The sequence below is a fragment of the Schistocerca serialis genome, chromosome 2, assembly GCF_023864345.2.
Source record: "Schistocerca serialis cubense isolate TAMUIC-IGC-003099 chromosome 2, iqSchSeri2.2, whole genome shotgun sequence".
Classification (NCBI taxonomy): Eukaryota; Metazoa; Arthropoda; class Insecta; order Orthoptera; family Acrididae; genus Schistocerca; species Schistocerca serialis.
Genome location: NC_064639.1, coordinates 1,034,956,272 through 1,034,979,159, shown reverse-complemented (window position 1 = coordinate 1,034,979,159; position 22,888 = coordinate 1,034,956,272).

Sequence of the window (22,888 nt, the reverse complement as noted above, 5' to 3'; positions counted from 1 at the left end):
TATAGAATGCATCTTAACACGCAAGAGGGTGAGCAGCCCAGTCTGTTTGCTCTTGATAGGCTTGCGTAGCCTGCGGCGTGTCTCACAGTACACGTCACTGTTGATGTCACTGTCATTGGTCGATCCCTTCGTGCTGAGGCAAGGTGGTGAGTGAAACGCTTTTCGTTAGATAGCAAAATCTGGAGTGTAAGGCTACAAATTTTCTGACGGCGGCCGAGCAGAACCATGTCGGCCCATTTTTAGATCTGCTTATGGGGAGATGAATTCGTCATATTGAATGATACATTTCGGACTTGCAGGACTTAATAGTAAACTGCCCTGAAAGGAGAAAACCGCATTTTACAACGAATCATGGAGCAGGTGCTTACTGCCTTGGGCGACTGCAAACTTTAGCGCCCCGAGGAGTGGTATTCCTTCTCTAACCTCCAATGGCTATGCTAGACCACAGGCTGAAGACCTGTGGCCACTCGTTTCTAACTAGAAAATTTGAAGCCTCCTTCCTGAGACAGCAAGCCATGTACTTAGCCTTAACCAGAAAGATAATCAGAAATCGCACAAAGTGCATGGTTGTCACGTCACAAGGATTATAGTCTACCCTATGATATAATCATCTCAGGTAATCAGCCATGTAGCCATGTAGCCATGTCGCAACTTTTCGATGAGTTAGTACTCACCATCTTCAGGCGAGGTATTGGGACGCTGTCTCTATAAATAACTGCACGCCTTCTCGGCGTATTGGTTCAAATGGCTCTGAGCACTATGGTACTTAACATCTGAGGTCATCAGTCCCCGACAACTTAGAACTACTTAAACGTAACTAACCTAAGGACATCACACACATCCATGCCCGAGGCAGGATTCGAACCTGCGACTGTAGCAGTCGCGCGGTTCCGGACTGAAGCGCCGAGAACCACTCGGCCACCGCGGCAGGCTTTCTCGGCGTGTTCAAGCGATAAAATCTTCATAGCATCCAGAAGATAATGGGTACGGCACTAACCGAAACGTTGCGACGAGAGGACGCCATCACTTGGCTGATCACACGAGAAGATTTTCTCGCTGGAATACACAGAGAAAACCTGCAGTCATGTAAGTCTGCTCCCATGTTATCCAGTCTGCATGTAGAGCAATCAACAAAGGAAACAACGAAGAAATTAGGAAAAGGAGTTGATGTTCACACAGAGAAATAAAAACTTTGAGGTTTGTTGATGACACACCAATTCTGTCATAGACTGAAAATAATTTGGAAGATCAGTTCAATAGAATGAGAAGTATCTTAAAAAACGTTACAAGGTGACTATCAACACTAGTAAAACAGGACTAATGGATTCGGATTAAATCCGTTGATACCGACAAAATTACAAAATGGGATGCTGAAAGTGGTAAGAAGGTTCTATTGTCTGGCAATAAAATAATTGACGACTGAAAGAAAGTGAAGAGGCTATAAAATGCATACTGGCAGTAGCAAACAACCTCTTCTGAAATAGCGCGGTATGTTAACCTATAAGAGATACTTCAATTTTAGGAATTCATTTCTGAAAGTACGTATGTGGAGTGAAGCGTGGATGATAAACAGCACAGACAAGATGAAAACTGCACCATTTGAAAAATGGGGCTACAGAAGAATAAAAAGAAATTTTAGGTAGAGTGGATAATTAAATAAGACATATTCAAAGGGGAGAAAAGAGTTTTATGGCATGACTTTGAGAGGCACCCACATGCCTTGCTCATACTGTGGCATCAAGCAGTCAGGCCTGCAAGATGAGTGGTCTGCCAAGCGAGTGGATTCATTCTTATTTATCGAGTTGGAATAACAACCCCACTGCTCGCCAGTTTGTTGCAGCATGCAAGAGGCTACTAATTCATAGTGAGATCCGTGGATCAGAAAGAGGGAATTGTATAACTCTGGAAGATATTCCCATTCTTACTTTCAGCAGTTCCGATGTTGAAGATCACATAAATAACACTTCGGAACGGTGGCAGTTACTAAGCACGGAAAATAGTGCAGCGACAACTGACAACGACCACGATTACTTTGCTACTGGAATTTATATCTCTGAAGTGGCAGTCCATATTGTAGTATATATAGCTGGATTTGTGGTGCGTCACTTAGAGAAAACCTTAAAATGTGAACCATGTTTATCCGTGTTGAGAGGGGATGGTAGCTATGTTGCTTATTCTCTCATTCATAGAAAGAGTAGGGGATGGTTGGTTTTACCATCGAATGATGTTGTTGACATCTGTGTGTGTGTGTGTGTGTGTGTGTGTGTGTGTCTGTGAGTGTGTGTGTGCAGAAAAAGTGTTCAGGTGCTATACTACAGGTAATTCTAAAGTTCCTTTGAAAAATCAGTTTTCCAAATGTGTGTCTGAGGTGCTTAGTGAATTCATATTCAAGCCAGTGTTTAAGGAGTTAGCAGACCACATGAAAAATCAGCATCCCTTGGACAATCATATGATACTGCTGATTAAAGCAATTGCCACACGATACCTCCTGACACGTCAAAAACATGCAGCCAAGAGAATAAGGGATGCATTGCATGAAAATAAAATCAGGACAACCTATACAAAACTGGTACTCTTTTAAGGTCAGTAACTGATATTTGTACACAGAGGTCTAGTGTGTGAGGCATCTTGTATAAAGCACTCATTATATTGAGGCAAACTGGGAATGTAACCTTATTGTAATTAATAAATGATGCACATTCTTCCTTTTCCGTTATGTCTATGTTTTTATAACCAGCTACAAAATGTTCGTGATGTCTGTATCTTAAAACTATTAGTACTAGTATATTCAGTGTATCTATGAAAATTTGTTCCTGGTGTGTGATGGAGTCAGACAATTATAATTTTATGTGTGTGTGTGTAATACCTTTCAAGTATATCTTCCTCAAACCAACATTTGGAACTACATTATATGTAGAGTGTTTCCAAGTGATTGATACTCCACCATACCAGTATGCAGTACTGGTTCTGCAATAGCTTGTGATCTGTGTGCTTCCAAATGGGACATACATTTCTTTTTGAAATATTTAGCCATTGTTTGGAAGAGTATGTTGTAGTATGTTCTAGCCAGTGTTGTCAATGACGTTTCCACGAGTGACAACATATTAATGAGAAATAGAATTGCCTCATTTTTGTCACATTGAAATACATTCCTATCATTGTGTGGTATGTTATGGTTTTTGCTTGTGTGTCATTACAAATTATATTTTTTGGTGATCTAGTCCAACAGTGGTTTACTCTCAAAAAATGAGAGATAGTAGTGTTCGCAGGTGGGCGTTATTGGTTTTTCACTGCTTCATTGGGCACTAAATTTTCTAGCAGTCTCTCCCCTAATCCACTGAAATGTAACCCATGTGTTGTACAGAAACTACAGCCCATAACGTTTATATCTGTAGTAAGACATATTTTATAAATGATTGCATATTTTCTTATGTTTATTTGCTTGACTACTTTCCTGGTTTATGCAAGACCACTGTGATAAATCATATGTATGTGGAATGGTAAATAGTATTACATTTGTATCAGTCAGGAGACTGAGACATTTCTTTCATTCTCAACAAGCAATGATGTGGACTTTGTTACAATTTCATATAATATTTTTTTTACATAGAACTGTGTTATTTTTAAATTTCACAATCTTGTGAAAAAGGCAGTTAACTGAAAAGTCACATTGTAATAATTTTTCTGTATACCTGTAACAAGCAGTTCAACAAAGTGGATAACAACAGATCAAGAAAAGCTTTTTTGCTGGAATAAAATTCTGAATATAGTACCTAATATTTATGCTTTATTTCATTCCCAGTTCCCATACTTTTTATGAATGAATAAGGAATATATAGCCTATATTTTTATTAGGATAATGATTTCAAAAGCAAATCCTAGTTTCAATGTTAGTAAAACTTTGTCATTGGCAAGCAATGAAGCTTCTGCTTATTGATTGAGACATTCCACACTTCTCAAACTATGATGTAAAGTTTTGCTCCATGATCTGTCTCAATCCCTTCATCATTTCATTTTGTACCACTGTAAATACCTGTCAGCTTGATAAGAAAGGCTTGCATTTAAAAGAATGAAAGTTATAAAATAGGGAATGACATAAACAAAGATCAATGAAGAATGGTTTATGCCTAAGCTACCTAAAAACACTGGGACATTGTTGCCCTGTTAACAAATCTCTTCCATACCAAAATAAGAAATTGGAACCTAAGGTAAGTAAGCAATAAGTACAACTCTTTACTAATATTAAAATGAGTCCCATAGCAGATGGAAATTGGAACACTGTTATACTGCCTTGGCTAACAGACATGTCATTAAGTGCTGCAGCTGCAGTTGATTTGTTAGTTACTAAAAAAAGTGCCCCAGTCTCATATTAGAGCTGCTGCATATCACTTAAGAGAAGAAATGTGGGTATGTATTGAAGAGTGTATGGCAAAGAGTTTTGTTTTCTTCCTCAAGGTCAATGTTATCCAAACTGAAAAAACGTGTTTTGTGTATAACAAACACCTAATTTATATTTCTTGGGATTCTCCGCAGTTATATTCCACGTGACAACGGAATGAAGTTGTGCACAATGTGACAGGTTGTTGGCTAAACATTAACTCACATTGAGTTATTTTATCAGACTTATTTATCTGCTGCTTCATTGTTTAAATAATTAACAACAAAGACAGATCATTTGGTTACCTCTTCAGATATAGATGGTGGTCAGAACCGCAATCAGTCTGTTACACATTAGTAAATAGCTGCTACAATACATCATTCTGACCTCAAACAACTGAAAAGTTTTGGTTTGTATGTCACGAAAATCAGAAAAGACGTCGTCACTTTTCGTAAATCTGGCATTGCTTCGTCCAATCAGATGATCGTAAGAATAAGTAAAGAAAGAACCCTAGTTTGTGATATACGTTGATTACTGAATTAACAAAATTGTATCGTTTACATTGAAGACTAGCTATTCGTAATATTACATTAAAAACTATTTTTAATCAGAAGAAACGCGGATTTCGCCTTTACGAGGTTTTATTTTAAACAAAAACTTTGAAACAACCAATCTGATGACGTTACATGCGTATATGGTGCAATTAGCGACTTTAATACACGCAGCGCTATAGCACACTGGCAATGTTTTGGTCAGAGTGTCATGGCAGCGAGCCACGCCCCCATGGCTTCAAAACGTAGTACGGCTGGTATACGTAGCGCCATCTCCCCTTATTCTTACCTCCATGGTCCCACCAAAGGTGGCCAAAGGATCGACTCAAAGATGATCATATATTCACATTCACTATCTGCGGTTAGCAGACGACCATACATTCATTCATTTCACAGATCTCACCAAACTGGATGTAGGGATTTACTTTGTGGGAGTGCACATGTGATCAATTAAATAAATAAATTGTCATTCTTTCCCACACTGGCATCCGGCTGCGCTGTATTAATTGAAATTGAGTTATTTTACAAAAAAAATGTGTTCTTCTGACAAAAATAATGAAGTATGTTGTACCTATTTTCAATGTCGGGCGGTACTGTACCCTTTCAACTTGACTAAAAGAAGTTCGCTTTATTTTGCTCAATTTAACGTCAATTCTCTGAACAATTCTTATAACATGTCATGTAATTCATTAACTCAATGTGTCATATATTTTATGTAAGCTAAATAGTTTTTTGTCGAAATAGTTCTTTTCACTTTAGTCTTATACCGAACGTAACAATTATCATCTTTGATAATCTTTCTTTGGGATTGGAATTATTATATTCATAAAAGTCTTACCGAACTATCAGTTTAATAAGTCACAGCTGCAAAATATTAACGCGACTTCTTTACAGACGAATGGAAAAAATAGTAGAAACCAAACTCGAAGAAGATCAGTTTGGATTCCGTAGAAATATTGGAACGCGTGAGGCAATACAGACCCTACGACTTATCTTAGAAGCTAGATTAAGGAAAGGCAAACCTACGTTTCTAGCATTTGTAGACTAAGAGAAAGCTTTTGATAATGTTGACTGGAATACTCTCTTTCAAATTCTGAAGGTGGCAGGGGTAAAATACAGGGAGCGAAAGGCTATTTACAATTTGTACAGATACCAGACGGCTGTTATAAGAGTCGAGGGACACGAAAGGGAACCAGTGGTTGGGAAGGGAGTCAGACAGAGTTGTAGCCTCTCCCCGATGTTATTCAATCTGTATATTGAGCAAGCAGTGAAGGAACAAATGAAAAATTCGGAGCAGGTATTAAAAACCGTGGAGAAGAAATAAAAACTTTGAGGTTCGCAGATGACATTGTAATCCTGTCAGAGACAGCAAAGGACTTGGAAGAGCAGTTGAACGGAATGGACAGTGTCTTGAAATGAGGATATAAGATGAACATCAACAAAAGCAAAACGAGGATAATGGAATGTAGTCGAATTAAGTCGGGTGAAGCTGAGGGAATTAGATTAGGAAATGATACACTCAAAGTAGTAAAGGAGTTTTGCTGTTTGGGGAGCAAAATAACTGATGATGGTCGAAGTAGAGAGGATATAAAATGTAGACTGGCAATGGCAAGGAAAGCGTTACTGAAGAAGTGAAATTTGTTAACACCGAGTATAGATTTAAGTGTTAGGAAGTCGTTTCTGAAAGTATTTGTATGGAGTGTAGCCATGTATGGAAGTGAAACGTGGACGATAAATAGTTTGGACAAGAAGAGAATAGAAGCTTTCGAAATGTGGTGCTACAGAAGAATGCTGAAGATTAGATGGGTAGATCACATAACTAATGAGGAAGTATTGAATAGAATTGGGGAGGAGTTTGTGGCACAACTTGACAAGAAGAAGGGACCGGTTGGTAGGACCTGTTCTGAGGCATCAGGGGATCACCAATATAGCATTGGAGGGCAGCGTGTTACACAATTGTGTTTTTCACTCATAATGAGTAACATGCTCTATCACGGACCAACAAAACAGCCTATTAACGCAGCAAGTACTCGTATAAACATATTTTCCCATCACAGTCGTGTCATCAAGCCCTATTTCAAGTACAATTTTGAAATGAAATACGGTGACGTGGGTGGTGCAAATGCGAAGTTCTCGGTGCAGCATAATTAATGAGCCCATCGAAATAAAGATGTACAACAAACTTGGGTGACGGTTTCAATTTAAGCAAGGCATCGGATCCGGCAGTCAGTTTATTAAGATCTCGCCGATTATTTCTAGCTGAAAAACGCGGCTACAAATCGGGGTTCATGGAATAAGAATGCGGACTTCAAAGAAAAAAAATAGCGTATCTAATTAGCCTCAACGTAGCGGGCGCTGGGAGTCGAACTCGGGTGTAAGCCACCGTGGGTCATCGACAATACCTGGCAGTAGGTACCGACATACTGCTGCCAGCACCTCAAGACATCTGGATCAGTCGTCGAAATATCTTGCGGGCAAATGAAATCAGCAACTCAGCTCAACTCTGGAAAGCACACTTATAATACAAAAAGTCATTTTAGATTGCAACACCCATTAGAGCATGGTTCTAATGAATCCACATTTGGAGCATGTGCAGTAAGTGATTATGACGTACATGTAAGGTGGCTACGTGTGCTTTCCGACCGTCGTATTTTCGATCCCCACTAGGTACAAAGCAGCAGTTCTCGGAAAATTAGGTCACCGATGGGTAATAGGATTCCCTCCCTTCCCTCTCCCCTCCCCTCTCCGCCCCCCCCCCCGTCTGATAAAGGCCAATTGCCATGTTTATAAAAAGGTGGGAAATTTAGATTTTGGCGGGAAGTTCAAATTTTGGCTGGTTTTTCCCCTGCTCCTCTGGAAGTAGCGTTGTTGTTCTAAACATAAACTGGCAGAAATTTCAAAATCCAAGATGGTGGGTGCGTTGTCATGATGGCTGACCTAGAATACTGGGACAGGATCTATGACATCAGAATCCAATTTGGCGATCCAAGATGTCTAACCTGGAATGCTTTGACAGACTCGGTAATGTCAGAATTCAAGATTGTTGACCTGAAATACCGGTACGTGCTCTATCGCTTCAGAATCCAAGGCCTGGAACACAGGCAGTATGATGTCAGATTTCCTGAGACAAAGGATAAGATCACTGCTATGCCAGGCTCAGGCCTGTCTCTTTTGGAAAGGATGTTCTACTTAACATGTTTTCTCCAAGCTACCATTTAGTCAGAGGTGTAGAGTGACTTACAAAAAATGGCTCTGAGCACTATGGGACTTAACTTCTGAGGTCATCAGTCCCCTAGAACTTAGAACTACTTAAACCTAACTAACCTAAGGACACAACACACACCCAAGCCCGAGGCAGGATTCGAACCTGCGACCGTAGCGGACGCGCGGTTCCAGACTGTTGCGCCTAGAACCGCTCGGCCACTCCGGCCGGCAGTGACTTACAGAATTCCGCCATATTGCTTCTCCTAACCCTTTGGATCTTTGCACTTTATATCTTTAGCATCATATTGGCAGGGAAAGGGCTCTCCATCCCTGCCATCTGAGCCGTCACCGACGCCCCTACCGTCAACGGTAAGAGACCGTGTCTGCGCTAACACTCACTGGACAAGGGGAGTAACTTACCTGTAGATACATGAACAGCTATTCTAAGTGTGTAATTCCATGCTGCTTAAGTCAAACGATCTCCATCTAACGTCACAATTTAAACAGTTGTTAAAATGGGCAGCAAAGATACGTGAGTTATTCGGAAGGTAAGGACCGACTGGGCACGAAAGGGATACCACAGTGAAAATCTGATTAAAGGTTACACAGATGTCTTGGGTACTGTCTTTAGTACGCCCACTGATAGCATCATAGCGCTCTTTTCAGTTCTGAGAGCATAGTGAGCATGTAAAGATGCCTAGAAAATAGTGGCTTCCGGCAAGTGTGACGGCCTGGTGAGAGATTTCGCCTGATGTCATTCAGCCCACATAACACAGCTGCCGTGCATTCCTTCATCATGACAATTCTCGGTAGCCCTCTGCAGGGGTAATGAAAATACTCCTGCAGAAATTCTGATGGGAACTGTTTGATGACCCACAATATTGCCTGTAATTGGGTGCCACTGAGTTTCATCTATGCTTATACGAACTGCTGGCTATGAAGACAGCAATTTGCAATAGACAATGAGCTGTAAAACAGCGTAGAGAATTGACGGTAAAGCACAGGCGGCTGCATTCTATGACGATGGTATTTGAAAGTCGGTACAATGCTACGACAGACATCTAAGTCAGAGGGGCAACTATATAGGGAAGTAGCTGGAAAATGTAGCTAACCGTTGTAAGTGAAACATATTTAATTTTCGCTGTGGTCTCCATTTTGCAACTGATCGGACCTTACTTTTCAGATAGTCCCTGTATCACTCAGCATAATGTTACTTCGACGATAAAAAATGTATGTTTGGAATGACATCATGTCATTTCAGTTCAAAAATGGGGGCCCACATTTTCCTCCTACCTCTTCACACCAGTTACCGTAAGTTCAAAAAGATGAGGAAATCCAATTAACCCAAGTAGAAAATAATCGGACGTCTGATGGCTGTCAGAACAATAGAGCATTCGTCCTGACTCAGTGGTGCAAGCCATATGATTGACACTATCATGTTAGCAGAAATACGATAGTAACAACAGCGTCTTCGTTTAAAGGAACACCTCACAGGCGAGGGTCTATTCTGTGTGCATTGCGAAGCTTAGCTTCGGTCGCAAAGGCCGTTGTACTTGCCGATATTCGATCGCTGTGACATGCAGTATTGGGCTGCGAGTCATGGCCACCTCTGTCAGAGGCGTCAGAGGCCAAACCGCTCTGTATGTCACGACTGTCTTCAAACTGCCGCAAAGGGCACAACATACCGTTATGGAGAAGGTGTTTACTCCTGTGGGGGTTCGGTCTAGAGCAGCCAGCGCCACGTCATACAGTTAGGAAAGCAGGTAGATGTTTCCTCCACATTTGCATTTACGCCATTACTCTGAAATTAAGTGCCTGGCAGAGGGTTCATCGAACTGCCTTTAAGCTGCTTCTCTACAGCTCCACTCTCGAACAGCGTGCGGGAAAAACGAACACTTAAATCTTTGCATGCGAGGTCTGATTTCTCTTATTTTATCATGATGATCTTTTCTCCTTAAGTAGGTGGGCGCCAACAAAATATTTTCAAACTCTGAGGAGAAATTTGGTGATTGAAATTTCAAGAGAAGGTCCTGCCGTAGCGGAAAACGTCTTTGTTTTAATAACTGCCACCCCAATTCGTGTATCATATCCGTGACACTCTTTCCACCATATCGCGACTTTACAAAACGAGATGAGCTTCTTTGAACTTTTTCGATGTCCTCCTCAATTCTATCTGATGCATATTCACACAGCAATACTTCAGAAGAGCGCGGACAAAAGTAGTGTAAGCATTCACTTTAGTAAACCTATTACATTTTCTAAGTGTTCAGCCAATAAATCGCAGTCTTTGGTTTGCTTTCCCCACAACATTAGCTATGTGAGCGTTTCGGTTTAAATTATTCGTAGCTGTAATCTCTACGTGTGTAGTTGCAATATTATGAAAAGGATAGTAACGGAAATGCTGAGTCGCAGATAGGCACAACAAAAAGACTGTCAGAAAATAAGCTTTCGGCCAACAAGGTCTTTCTCAAAGCTAGACGACAGATGCATACACACACTCACGCAAACGCAAGTCACACACACATGACCACAGTCTCTGGCAGCTGAAGCCAGTGAGTTGCGTTTGCTTGAGTGTGTGTGTGTGTGTGTGTGTGTGTGTGTGTGTCCTTGTTGGCCGAAAGCTTACTTTGTGACAGTCTTTCTGTTGTGCCTATCTGCGACTCAGCGTCTCCGTTATATGGTGAATAGCAACCATCCTTTTCATAATATTGATACATTTCATTCTGTATTTTCCGTTGTTTAAGTGTTTAGTTGAGTTTCCACCCTTTAGATATGAGTCATTTATCATGTGTCTGATGTAACGGATTCTTTTCAGTGCTCATGCGGATGACTTCACACTTTTCATTATTTAGAATCAACTGCCACTTATTGCACCATACAGATCTCGTGTCTAAATCATTTTGAATTTCGTTTCGATAATCTGGTGACATTACATGACGGTAAATGACAGCATCATCTCCAAACAATCTAAGCACTGTTCAGATAGCATGTTGACTCGCTTATGTAGATCAGGAACCACAGAGGGCCTATAACACTTCCTTGAGGAAGCCAGGCTTTTACCGTCTATCGCTCCCTCTAGAATCATGGAAGTTATTCGCTGGTGTCGTAAAGGACGTCCTATCATCATGTCCCTTCTTCTTGTCAGTTTTTTCCACACATTCTTTTCCTCGCCAATTCTGCGGTGAACCTCCTCATTCCTTACCTTATGAGTTCATCCAGTTTTCAACATTCGTGTGTAGCACACATCTCAAATGAGACCTACTATTTGCATCTATTGAATCTACTGCTACTACAATTGTTAGTACTATGGAAACTGAGTTATAGCGACCCACGCATCTACATGAAAAATTATAGCATGATTTTCTGTACAAGCACCCCCATAATTCGTCAGAAATGAGAGGTGTGGTATGTGGATCGTTTGTGATGTGCAGTGTTTGTGGTGTTTTGTGTGCTGTGTGAAGTGTGTTGGGATTTTGCTGTGTGGTTTCTGGTGTGTTTTGTGTTTGGTGTGCATGGTCTGTGATGTGTTGTATGATGTATGGTGTGTGATTGCCTGGTGTGGTGTTTTTTGCGTTGTATGGTGTGGCGTGTGGCAGGTGTGACTTTGTGGTATGTGGTGCATGGTGTGGGTGGTATGTGATGTGTAGTGTGTGCAGCAGGTGTTGTGTGTGCTATAAGAGTTGTGTTGGGTGTATGATGTGTGGTTTCTCTCAGATCAAGATTCACGAATGTGACTCTCGAGTTGATTACCAAATTCTTTCATTTGTTTAGTTGCCTCTCATCTTATAGCCTGGTTGCCCCTTATTAATTGCTCAATTTTCTCTAATCTTATTGCCTGGTTATCACTATTTATATCGTTTATTTGTTCATGTATCTCAAACTTTATAACTCATTTGTCACTTTTTATTCCATTAATATCATTTTTAGTTTCCTGTTGTCCTTGGGTATTTCTTTTTCGTCCTTCTCTACCTGATCCTTTAATTCTTTCAACTTCTGAACTATGTGTGTCCCCATATCTGTCTACTAATTTTGAGGCTATCCACAATGAAAACTGTATTACTATATAAGACAACGTGCTCCACATATAAAAGGATCCTCACAGCAAACACAGTTCTCTATTATCACTCACAATTATTTAACTGTAATATTCCCCACTAGAATGTCACTGTCGTTCTAAAATCAACTCGCCATTCATATTTTATACTGATGAGTGTATGGTCTCAATGTTGACAATAGCACGAGTAGTAGATCTGTTGTGGGTGCAGCTGCACTCGGTTGATTGGCCCACTGATTCCTGTTCGCTTATGGCTGCTGGGGGCAGATGGAGACAGCGCGAACTCATTTGTCACCCATTCCGATGGGCACGCAGATGTTGGACAATCAGCCTCATACGTAGGCGGCGATTCTGCACCTGTGCAGAATTAAAGTGGTGTGGATGTAAGAAGCATCTCGTCATCCACGAACAAAGTTTTGTCACGCTCAGTCTTCCCATGACGACCAATGGATTCAATTGCTTTCCTCTAAGTTGATAGTACACCGATGACAGATGGCACATCGCTCTCAATTTAACAAAATTGTCAGTCGGATTAACATTCATATTTTAGGTAATGATCTCGGTGTTCCCCAGTACTACATTTGGTATTAGTGGTTTATGAGTTTTTTTACCTGAGGAGATTGTGGGCAGAATGTTCTTATACTGTAGAAAACTTGTACACATGGGGGCTGTAGTGGAGGCGAAGGAGAACAGGGAGAGAGATGAATTGGGGCCCATAAATGCTAAATGCAGTGACCAGATTGTGTGAGTGATTCTAGGAGGCATCACTCAGTGGAGCATACCTGCAGAAGGACTTCTCGCCAAGCACACTTTCATTCCTCTTAGGGTCGAACAGGAGGGCGCCGGTTTGCAAAACATTTTACCTGACCAGATGACAGTCCAGCAGGAAGGCAGTCAGTTCGTGGAAAGTGGGTGGAGGAAGCCATTTAAGACAGACTGCTCTAAACTGAGCTTTTGTGTGGCGGGAAGGTAATAAAAGTCTGTGTATTCTCATGTTAGAAAGTGAGATGATACAGACAGAGCAGCTGTGCACGTGTTTAGTAGAGGCAGGACTGTAAACCCCTGACGCTAGGAAGTTGTCAGGTTCTTTAAGCGAGCAACAAAAACATATCTTTCATGGGCCCAACTTTCTGGGAAGCTTAACAGCCTTCTTTCAGAAACTGGAAGTGATTGGCCTGGAAAGATTAGATCTCTCTTAACTCAGGGACTACGACCCCATCTAAGTACATGTCTTCTGCCAAAACAAGGCCTTGATTACCTTGAGAATGACGCCTCCAAAGTCTAAAATCTTCTTTTTGAGACAAGAGAGAATTAGAGTCAGTGACTGGCTCCTCTCTGGATATGAAAAGTGGAGGTTTGCGCCCCAAGCGAGGGAACGCCGGTACTGTGTCTAGATTGGCTACCAGTCCAACAGAACAGTCAAGAGGGGAGATTCATTGAGTAGGAATAGTTCAATTGGTATGTGTAACGTGGGGGCAGTTACTTTTAGGTGATTCGATTCCCTTACCAAGGCATGATGGAAAGTGGTTGTGATTCTTTGCCTTTCTTCGTCTTCTGGCCACACCCTGGTGGGCCGACCAGGGTGACCGAGCGGTTCTAGGCGGTACAGTCTGGAAACGCGCCACCGCTACGGTCGCAGGTTCGAATCCTACCTCGGGTATGGATGTGTGTGATGTCCTTAGGTTAGTTAGGTTTATGTAGTTCTAAGTTCTAGAGGACTGATGACCTCAGAAGTTAAGTCCCATAGTGCTCAGAGCCATTTGAACTTCCCCTGGTGGAGAACTTCAGGAAGTTTCCCCGAGACTTGTGGTCTGTATCTTGTGGTAGACTAAGAGCCGATGGCAGTTTCCAACTGTACCGACAGTGGAACTGCACATCATCTCGGACATATCGTGTGTCACGAAGGTGAACTTATTCGTCCTGAGTCAGCTGTCTGACATTTTACAACCGCAGCATGCGTCGTTGTACCTGTGAGGTAAACCGGTTTGGCCAGACCATTGAATAGATGCATCTCACACTGAAATCTTCTGGGATTTCAAGGCTCTGATCGGGAAGTTTATCGCATTCTGATAATCAGAAAGCCAGACCGTGTAATTTGCAAATTTTCGTGGGCGCGTAAGAACATAACTGTTGACACAACGCACTGCTCCTCGCCCACTGCACGCCATTTTCCGCTGCCGCTTTAATCAAGATGAAAGGGTAATTGCCGCTCTGGCGTAGGGTTGTTAAATGATATTCATAGCTCCAAGTTCTCAGATGAACCATAGTTTGTGGTGTAGTTGATTCCATTTGAATACAGTTGGGCCTCAGTTTTTTCATGTAAACAAAGTCAAATTGCGTTGTAATCAAGTTTCGAATCCGAAAAATTCGTCCACACTTGGAGCTCCTTCTCCTTCAGCATGACAACACACAGGCCATACTTGAGCGCTGCGACATTTGCAACAACTGGACACCTTGAGTTCACTGTTATCGGTCATCCTCTATACAGTCCAGACTTGGCCCCATTCGATTTACCTCTGTTTCCAAAACTTAAAGAACGCTTCGAGGACTTCACTTTGGTGATCAAGCGATGCATGCAGAGGTCAGGCTGTGACCCCGTCAACAAAGTGAAACATCCTACAATGATGGTATCAACGAGCTGCTCTCTCGTTGGGAGGAAAGTGTTCATCGACAGAGCGACTGTGTTAAGAACTAAATGTATAGAGATGAAGAATAAAGACGTAGAATATTAACGTTTTTTTTTTGTTTAAAATAATTTAAGAGTTTTCAGATTAGGAATTCGGAGCTGTGACTTTTCAGCATGCTCTTTTATTAGTAATATTTGACCTTAGATTATCGGAGATCTCTTTTCCATCGCTGTCGTGATCAGACAGTGGCAAAGCTTGCGTGAGTCCCATCGTTAAACTTTCAAGCGAGACCTGAGAATGACAGTTGCCAAATTCATCTATATTACTCAAAAGAAAAGCTTCATGGAACCACCAAAAGCTGTTATAATATATAGTTAATCACAGACAGCCGGTTTTCGTCAAGTAACCATCTTCAAATCTCAGTCATCAAGCACGGAAATCGACAGTCGATTACATTGTTAACGCTTCTTAAACGTGATGCGGTGTTCATCCGTGACTTGAGTATGGTCGCTTGAGTGATACTAGTTGTCTGTGAACAAACATCACGCAGCACTTGTGTCAATTAACGACTAAAATTATTAGAAGAGTCCCCGATCATAGCTGCACAACACTGTGTAAGTTATGTAAAAATATTCGTATTATAAGAAGCCCGTGGTTGTTTTCCTATTTTATACCTGAAAACTATAACATGCGAAGATTCTATTTTATTTTGATTGCTCATCTGAACATACATTAATTCTGAAAGTGGAGTTGTACAGACTGACTTGCTTTTATGCCTTTTCACGGTGATTCGACGAGGTCATTGTCTTTATGACGTACCAGACGTCCCTAATTCGCTGCCTCTCAGAGTGCAACAGAGTGTGACAATGTAATTTCTCCAGATAGTGCTGCGGTATATTTATACAGTGACATCGTAGAATCATCAAAAGACATTGTAACGAACGTCTGTTCATACAGTTGATACCTGTCTAGCAACCATCTTCACATTGCAGAAGATGACACTTAGGGGTCGAAACATGTTTGGGTAAACAGAAGAAAGAGATACATTGTGTTTTGCAGAAGGTAAAATTTAGTCTGGCATTATCTTTAACTTGTAGTGTTCCGTCGTCCACAGCTGCGTGTTGTACCATATTAATAATAGCACGTTATGTCTGTCTAATTACAAATGAATGTAACGAACTTTTCGCGCTATGTGGGCTTCGCCTTTTTTATTTGAAATGCGTCATCATTGTTAGAAATATGTACATATTTCTGTTGTTCCAATCTTGTTTTACATATTGCTATTGTTGTAAAACTACTGTAGGCTACCGTAGACCATCATCATAGATCACGGTAGTTTTTCTAGTATGTCTGGCCAGTTATGGTCATACCTGCGTTATCTGGACGTTAAAATGTCTCTCATACCTATCGGGCGTTAACTCGTAAAGATTGCTTTCTTTACATATGCAATCAGTGTCTTACTGGAGCCCCATAGCAACCGGAAGCGGTGAACTGTCAGGAATCTGATTGAGGATATACAAGGTGACAATTATTGAACTATATTAAATAAAATTGTCATAACTTCTAAACGGTTTGCTTTAGGATGTTCAAACTGCACGGTTGACCGTGGGGCATGATGGGAATTAGTATGCGCATACGCACACGTTTTGTTGTTGTCGGCAATTTGCACTTGAAAATCTCACGGTACAGCGTATAGCGCTTGTGAAGACCTGCTATGCGAGCAATAACAGCCCATCTGCGGCTCAAAGGAAGTTTGCGACCGAGTTCAAGCTGAAGACAACCGGTCCAAGTGTTCTAACAATGAAGAACTTGATTCGCAAGTTTGAGAGAACGGACATTCATCGTGATGACAGTGTTTACAATGTCGGTCGTCCAAAAAGGGTGAAAACGCCCGAAAACATCGGGAAGTCATGCGCTGTGTTTCAAACTAGCCCCAGGAAATCGATCAGACGAGCTCCACGATAGACGAGAATCAACAGGGCAACTGCGACAAATTGTTGTCTCTTTCGATATAAAATTCAAACCCTTCAGCCATTAAGCCCCATGGCCATGGAACAGCGATTGTGTTTTGCCGACACTACTGTCCACAGATCTAACGAACAGGACTTTGATGTGAATATGGTTTGGTTTAGCGACGAAGCCCACTTTCATTTGGATTGTTTCGTCAATAAGCAAAACTGGCGCATTTGGGGAACTGAGAATCACATTTGACGATGGAGAAGTCTCTTCATCCTGAACGGGTAATTGTGTGGTGTGCAATGTCCAGTCACAGAATAACTGGTGCGATATTCCTTGATGGCACCATGACTACCGAACGATACATAAGGGTTTTCGTATTTCATCCCCATTATCCAAAGTGCCCCTGATTTCGGCAAGATGTGTTTCAAGCAAGACAGAGCTCGACTCCATCGAAGCAGGAGAGTGTTTGATGTCCAGGAGCAGCACTTTGGGGACCTTATTCTCGCTCTGGGGTACCCAGAGGCCACTGCCATGGGCTACGGTTGGTCGCCATATTCTCCTAATCTGAACACATGTGACTCCTCTTTGTGGCGCAATATTAAAGACAAGGTGTACAGCAACAACCCCCAAAAGCATTGCTGAGCTGAAAACAGTCATTCAGGAGGTCATCGACAGCATCGATGTTCCGATACTTCAGCGGGTCATGCAGACTTTCACTATTCGCCAATGATGGCAGTCATTTCGAACATGTTATAACCAAAATACGAATATATGCAGTGGCGTTTACATGTTGAATAAACTGTGTGCACGCCGTAGTTTATAACTAAGTTTTTTTCATAGAGTTCAGTGTTTGACACCCTATGTGAATCGCCACGTAACCCAAGGAACAGTTTTGTTCTACGTAGTTTCATTTCCGTCTGTTACTAAATATAAACTGAATTTACAGCAACTTTGAAATTGTGTATGTTTAATTCAGGTTTTATTCGAAAAATGATTTGTAGTGTGAAACAGAGAGATAGTGTAGTAATAATAAAGAAAACGATATAGTTTTTTCATATAGCGCTAAAAAACGATATTTCCTCAAGAAAAAGTAATCTAAAAATGCCGCAAAGCAAAACTATATAAAACACCACTTCATTAGTTCGTCGAACTCATATGAAACATTTTTCTGTTGTTTATGAACAACTTTCGCATTACCCAGTAAGAACAGCAAACTCTTCTCTTTGACCATGATGCAAAACATTCTACCGAGTACAAAGTAAAAACTGTAACATACACACACACACACACACACACACACACACACACACACATACACACATACACAACCACACGTGTTTTTGCGGATGTAAAATGTATTTGCATGAAAAGCAGTTGCTTTAGTTTCATAAAAGAGTAGAAGCTACGCTATCAACTAATGTTTGTTACTTATAAACTACAATTCATATTCTGTAAGGATATAAAATTCACTGTGGACTACCACTGAAAGCTGTGTAGTTCCCATTACGTGCAAAACAAATAAAAACACAAATAAGAGTTTCTCACTTCCACATTCATTTATGTTCCTTTCCTGCCAATGCTACCGATAATTCTGCCATTTACTAGGTCATTTATTTACTGTACACAAACCAACGAAACATAGTTCGGGGCCGGCCGCTGTGGCCGAGCGGTGCTAGGCGCTTCAGTCCGGAACCGAGCTGCTGCTGCGGTCGCAGGTTCGAATCCGGCCTCGGGCATGGATGTGTGTGATGTCCTTAGGTTAGTTAGGTTTAAGTAGTTCTACGTTCTAGGGGACTGATGACCTCAGAAGTTAAGTCCCATAGTGCTCATTGCCATTTGGACCATAGTTTTGGTAGAGCGCAACTCTAAATACTGTATATTGTACACTGAGGCTATAAACGGTTTTACGCATACTTATTTTCTGTGACATAATATTAATTTAAATTTCCTATTTACAAATTTCATAGATTCTGGGTCGCGCGGGGTCGCCGTGCGGTCTGGGGCGTCTTGTCACGGTTGGCGCGGTTCTCCCAGTCGGAGGTTCGAGTCCTCCCACGGGCATGGGTGAGTGTGTTGTCCTCAGCGTAAGTTAATTTAAGTTAGATTAACTAGTGCATAAGCTCAAAAATGGTTCAAATGGCTCTGAGCACTATGGGACTTACCATCTGAGGTCATCAGTCCCCTAGAACTTGTTGTTGTTGTTGTGGTCTTCAGTCCTGAGACTGGTTTGATGCAGCTCCCATGGTACTCTATCTTGTGCAAGCTTCTTCATCTCCCAGTACCTACTGCAACCTACATCCTTCTGAATCTGCTTAGTGTATTCATCTCTTGGTCTCCCTCTACGATTTTTACCCTCCACGCTGCCCTCCAATACTAAATTGGTGATCCCTTGATGCCTCAGAACATGTCCTACCAACCGATCCCTTCTTCTAGTCAAGTTGTGTCACAAACGTCTCTTCTCCACAATTTCTATTCAACACCTCCTCATTAGTTATGTGATCTACCCATCTAATCTTCAGCATTCTTCTGTAGCACCACATTTCGAAAGCTTCTATTCTCTTCTTGTCCAAACTATTTATCGTCCACGTTTCACTTCCATACATGGCTACACTCCATACAAATACTTTCCATAACGACTTCCTGTCATTTAAATCTATACTCGATGTTAACAAATTTCTCTTCTTCAGAAACGCCGACCGGAGTGGCCGTGCGGTTCTGGGCGCTACAGTCTGGAGCCGAGCGACCGCAACGGTCGCAGGTTCGAAACCTGCCTCGGGCATGGATGTGTGTGATGTCCTTAGGTTAGATAGGTTTAATTAGTTCTAAGTTCTAGGCGACTGATGACCTTAGAAGTTAAGTCGCATAGTGCTCAGAGTCATTTTTTCTTCTTCAGAAACGCTTTCCTTGCCATTGCCAGTCTACATTTTATATATTCTCTCCTTCGACCATCATCAGTTATTTTGCTCCCCAAATAGCAAAACTCCTTTACGAATTTAAGTGTCTCATTTCCTAATCTAATTCCCTCAGCATCACCCGACTTAATTCGACTACATTCCATTATCCTCGTGTTGCTTTTGTTGATGTTCATCTTATATCCTCCTTTCAAGACACTACTTGAACCTAGCTAACCTTAGGACATCACACACATCCATGCCAGAGGCAGGATTCGAACCTGCGACCGTAGCGGTCGCGCGGTTCCAGACTGAAGCGTCTAGGACCGCTCGGCCACAACGACGGAGGAGTGCGATGACCTCAGCAGTGTGGTACCATAGTCCTTACCACAAATTTTCAAAATTTCTTAGATTCTGTTCTACATGTGCTTTCATTCCGATTTATAGCTGTTCTTCTGATTATTGGCATTCGAAATTTCATTTTTACAGTAGTTTGCAATATTAGTATGGCACAGTTTATCTCTCATCCACCATGTTATCTGTAAATCTATTGTTGTTGATTCGTCTTAGGCATGTGGTGTCAGACTTGCCCCACGTGGCAACGGACGGCTCTCTCAGTGATGTTTGTGCGTGTGGTGTGTGGCAGAGAGAGGGCTGGAGAGGCTGCCGTGCCGCGAGGCGTGAGGCTGGGCGGTGCGTGGCGCACTTCCTACGGGCGCGCCCTCGCCTGTGCGTGGAAGTGCGTGGAAGCGCGTGCTGCGCGGCTGCGCGCACGGAGCCGTGGCACATAAATCGCGGTGGCCCGTGATTAGGGTGGCGTTTGTCGCTCGGACGGCCCGTAATCCTTTCGCTGGGGTCGCCGCAGGGCTGCCCGCTGCCCTGTGGATGATGGAAGGGGGCCGCAGAAGCAGGGAAAGAGGGGGAGGGGGAAGGGAAGCGAAGGGCGGCGCGACCTGCCGCGCTGGCGCTGGGCAGGGCCCACCCGGAACCGGAAGCCCATCTCTGCAGTACCGTGGAGGAGGCCGTTCCGCCCACCGGAACTTCCGCTCCACCGGGATACGAATGAAAAAAAAAAAAGCTGAAAAAAAAGCACACGCGCCGGGCAGCTCCCGCTGGCGCCCATTTCCCGAGTGAGTGCGCGAGGCGCTCCGCCGCGGGACAGGCCAGAGCAGGCCGGCACAGCTAATGCGACGCGGTCCTAACGAACGGCCTGCAACCGCCGGCGCGCTGACGCCAGAAAACACCCGCGGCAGTGTGCGGCGGGTGATGGGGTTACGAGCAGCACTGAGAGCTGCAACTCAGCGTTCCCTGTTATCCTGGCACGGTCGCCAGATCCCTGCCGACCGCTTCTATGCGGGAGCGCAATGTGACTGACAACACTGTTCTGAATTGCACCTACATCTACATTTACACCGCAAGCCACCCAACGGTGTGTGGCTAAGGGCCCTTTACGTGACACTGTCATTACATTGCTTTCCTGTTCCAGTCGCGTATGGTAAGCGGGAAGAACGACTGCCGGAAAGCCTCCGTACGCGCTCGAATCTCTCTTCTTTTACATTCGTGATCTCCTCGGGAGGTCTAAGTAGGGGGAAGCGAAGCAATATATTTGATACCTCATCCAGAAACGCACCCTCTCGAAAACTGGATAGCAAGCTACACCGTGATGCAGAGTGCGTCTCTTGCAGAATCTTCCATTTGAGTTTGCTAAACGTCTCTGTTACGCTATCACGCTTACCAAATAACCATGTGACGAAACGCGTCGCTCCTCTTTGGATCTTCTCTGTCTCCTCCGTCAACCCGACCTGGTACGGATACCACACTGATGAGAAATTCTCAAGTATAGGTCGAACGAGCATCTTGACTGATGGGGGTCGATATCTTACATAGAGCTGACTTCATAGAAGTGGATGAAAATGAACTAAATTATCAGCCGATTAGTGATAGTGAATGCGAAGAAATACTCCAGAGGTAGGTCACTTATACAGGGTGACTCAGTGACCCCTACTCATCGGTTTTATGCAACCTGCAACGCTTTCAAAAACTGTGGGCTAAATTTTCATATTCTCTCTCTCTCTCTCTCTCGCTACCTGTAAGCTGTTAGTCCTTCAGAAAAAAATGGATAGGATTTTTTCGTGGAATATTTAATGTACTTAGATTTTTTTAATAGGATACGTTTTCACTGGAGAGCACTGTTTTCGAGTTATTCAAGAAAAACGCTTTTGAAGGTAACTCCCCTACATTTTCCTTGGATCATTCAAAAACTATGGTCTCTAGTGGAAACTCTTCCTAGTAGAAAATTTAATTACATTAAATTTCGTACAAAATTATCCTGTTCCTTTGTTTTGTAGGACTGATGGTTTCGACATAGACAGCAGGAGGGTATGAATATCTTCAGCATGGCATTTGAAGGCACTGTGGGTTGTGTAAAACCCAGTGGTAAGGGCAGCTGAATTACCCTATGTATAACGTCCCTTCGTTGAAGGATCTGTACCAGACCCTATCTCTAACAAACCATATACACTGGCTGTTCAAAAGAATATGGACGTCCCTTATGTAATGCAGAACTGACCATTAGACATTACAAGTTGCAGACCTGTCAGTATCTAGGAAGGTGGGGAGGATTATGTTGTCAGTAGAGAAACAGTAACAACAGAATGCGTTAGTCATTGAATTTGAACGTGGACTACTCATTGCGTGTTACCTTTAGTAACAAATCCGTCAGGGAAATTTCAACCCTGCTAAAGGTAAATGGTTCAAATGGCTCTGAGCACTATGGGACTTAATTGCTGTGGTCATCAGTCCCCTAGAACTTAGAACTACTTAAATCTAACTAACCTAAGGACATCACACACATCCATGCCCGAGGCAGGATTCGAACCTGCGTCTGTAGCGGTCGCATGGTTCCAGACTGCAGCGCCTAGAACCGCTTGGCCACTCCGGCCGGCACTAAAAGTAAAACCTTCTTCTAACTCACAGCAGGGAAGGCACAGGAATCAGTAATACATGATGAAGAAACAGTGTTGTTTGTAAGTTTATAATTACTACTAATTTGCTAATGGTGCGTTTTGTTTAAGTCATCTTCAGATTGGCTGATATTAGACGATGTTCGGCACAAGGGATACCAAGAATACGAAAAGTCCCAGCAAATAACGCGGCGAAACATGACACAAATACTTTATAAAAACAGAAATTCCACCAAACGCATAGACATGGGAACATTTTAT